The sequence below is a fragment of the Perognathus longimembris genome, chromosome 17 (assembly GCF_023159225.1).
Source record: "Perognathus longimembris pacificus isolate PPM17 chromosome 17, ASM2315922v1, whole genome shotgun sequence".
Classification (NCBI taxonomy): Eukaryota; Metazoa; Chordata; class Mammalia; order Rodentia; family Heteromyidae; genus Perognathus; species Perognathus longimembris.
Window position 1 is genome coordinate 52,604,514 of NC_063177.1, and position 2,941 is coordinate 52,607,454.

A 2,941-nucleotide genomic window follows, 5' to 3' on the forward strand; every position below is an offset into this window, starting at 1 on the left:
CCGTCCCTTCCCCCTCGAGGGCGCGGCGGCAGGGACCCGCCCCTACCCGAGCCGCGGGCTCCGGCTCCACTCACGCCGCGCAGCTCCGTCAGGTGTCCGCCCCGCGCCCCGGCCTTCCGCTGAGCGGTCTCCGGCCGCTCGAGGTAGACGGAGCGAGGCATGCTGGGAGTTGTAGTCCCCTTAACCAACCACCCCCCCGTCCGAGAGCCGAAGGGAACTACATTTCCCAGGGCGCCCTGCGACACCCCTTCGTGAATGGCCCTGCGTGTTGCTAGGCGCCGTCGGCACGCCTCGGTTTCCGCACCGTAGGACTGCGGTGGACGAGCGGTTGGCGAGTGAACCCACCATCACATACTTATCCTTAGACAGAGAGGGAAGCGAAGGCAATTTGATCACAGCCGGTGGCCCGAACGAAACCCAAGGGGAGAGTCAGCAGAAAGGCCCGGAACGATCTTTCTTGTGTGATTACTATGGACTTTATTAAGGGTTATTTCATCTCTCAAGGGGAGGAAGGCTCTTGGCTTGGTTTCTCGGCCGGCTATGCGGTGCTGGAGGGCCAGGGCTGAGTTCCCCGTCCTGGGCCCAGCCGGACCTCCACACCCGTGGGGCGGTCAAGCCAGGGTTGGGTGACTCAAGCGAAGCAGGTCCTGTCAGGTAGAACCAAACATGCCACCGAGTATTTACCCAGTCCGAAGGAGGCAGGTCTTTTGGTTGAATCCATAGCATCTGGAAATTAAGTTTCTGATTCAAAGTTCTTAACATGATTCCTAATTTTCCTTCTAAGACAAGCGATGGCCTACTTAGTTCACTTTAAGGTAAACTTTCAAGGCAAAACCAAACCGAAACACCACACAATTTGCGGCTGCTAACAACTAGTTTTTGTCCCTATAAAAACAAGGGCCTTTGTATGTCATTTATCATCATGGACCACAGGAATATTGAGGAATTTGTGTTGACAGCTAAAAATCAAAGCCTCATCAGCAGTATTTTTTGTTTTGTTTTTTGGCCAGTCCTGGGGCTTGAACTCAGGGCCTGAGCACTGTCCCTGGCTTCTTTTTGCTCAAAGCTAGCACTCTGCCACTTGAGCCACAGCACCACTTCTGGCTTTTTCTATATATGTGGTGCTGAGGAATCGAACCCAGGGCTTGCATGTATACGAGGCAAGCACTTTACCACTAGGCCACATTCCCAGCCTCACTGGCAATATTTTAAAATAAAGACATTTACAATGAAACTTGTTCTAATCTTACAAGACTGGAGCAGTAATTAGCTGTTATTTCATAAATACTGGTCTCATCATAATTGGTTTTCCAGCACGGATCTTCTCCCCAGCTTCAGCTACTGCTTGAAGATGACCAACCTATTGCTCCAGGCATACACCCACACATGTACAAGGACTGTGGGCTGTTACAGACTCTCTGAATCAAATTCACTACCTTCCTAGTAAAATGGATGCTAAGAACTCAGGAAATGATCCTTCGTGGCAAATATGTATGCAGAGAATTGCAGAATGATGAATTTGGAGTTGTATTTCCCTTGACAAAGATTTTCAGTAAAGGAAGTTCAAGAATGAGATCTAACATGTTAGCTTTAGGACTATAAAATGCCTCCAGGTATGATTAACTATCTAATGCCTACCTTCCTAAAGGAAAGGATGTGAGCACAGTTAATTTGCAAGTATATTCTGAAGGTGAGTTGATACTCATCAGCTGTTGTGAAGACAAGACCATGACTTTCGACCCCCAAATACATGAAGACTTGATCTTCATCCACTGTATACAGCAATTATCTCTACTAAACCTTGAACTATCAGTGTTGCATATACTATGCAGAATATTTTTCTTCTTTAAAGATTTAGGACTATCAAGTAATCTAATTCTAATTGCAACTGCTACTTTCTCATACAGGTCTCCTTCCACTTTATGTTCAGAGTGTTAGCTAAACAAAATAAACTTGTATTTTAAATTTCCTCATAATTTAAACTTAGTTTAGTTGTGCCAAGCACCAGGGGCTCACACCTGTACTTCTAGCCACTCAGGAGGCTGAGATACGAGTATCGCCATTAGAAGCCAGCCCAGGCAAGAAAGTCTGGGAGACTCTTTACTTTCCAATAAGCCATTTGGAAAAGGCCAAAAGTGGTGCTGTGGCTCAAGTTGTAGAGTGCTAGCAATGAGCAAAAGAGCTCAGGGACAGTGCCCGGGACCAGAGTTCAAGCCCCAGGACTGGCAAAACAAACTTAGTTTAATTGTATGGCATGTTCTTTCCCAGTAGTAGAAATCAGTAAGGTTTTACTATACCTTTATTCTTTTTTTTGGCTAGTCCTGGGCCTTGGACTCAGGGCCTGAGCACTGTCCCTGGCTTCTTCCTGCCAAGGCTAGCACTCTGCCACTTGAGCCACAGCGCCACTTCTGGCCGTTTTCTGTATATGTGGTGCTGGGGAATCGAACCTAGGGCCTCGTGTATCCGAGGCAGGCACTCTTGCCACTAGGCTATATCCCCAGCCCTATACCTTTATTCTTTGATTACAGTGAAAGTCCAAGACAAAAACATCCCAATGTTAATAAAAATACTAACATCAAATGTTGGATTTAGTTTTGTTTTGTTTTGTTTTGTTTTGGCCAGTCCTGGGGCTTGGACTCAGGGCCTGAGCACTGTCCCTGGCTTCTTCTTGCTCAAGGCTAGCACTCTGCCACTTGAGCCACAGCGCCACTTCTGGCCATTTTCTGTATATGTGGTGCTGGGGAATCGAACCCAGGGCCTCATGTATATGAAGCAAGCGCTCTTGCCACTAGGCCATATCCCCAGCCCCTGGATTTAGTTTTTAAATAAAACTTGAGGTGCTAGATCAAAGATAGTTCTATAGTGTGTACAACCTCTTCAAACCTGCCAAGATAGATCCCAGACTTAAAAACTCCTAGGAATAAAGCCAGAAGCTCAATAA

The 2,941-nt window shown here is 47.1% G+C and overlaps 1 long non-coding RNA gene across 1 annotated transcript; it reads right to left on the reverse strand.

The window, feature by feature from the left end:
* Positions 1-2,265: 2,265 nt before the first annotated feature.
* LOC125366041 lies at positions 2,266-2,592 on the reverse strand. Its single transcript, XR_007213774.1, has 2 exons — positions 2,510-2,592; positions 2,266-2,297 (listed from the first exon to the last, which is right to left on the reverse strand). It is a non-coding gene; the product is annotated as an uncharacterized LOC125366041 (long non-coding RNA).
* Between the last annotated feature and the right edge of the window lie 349 nt (positions 2,593-2,941).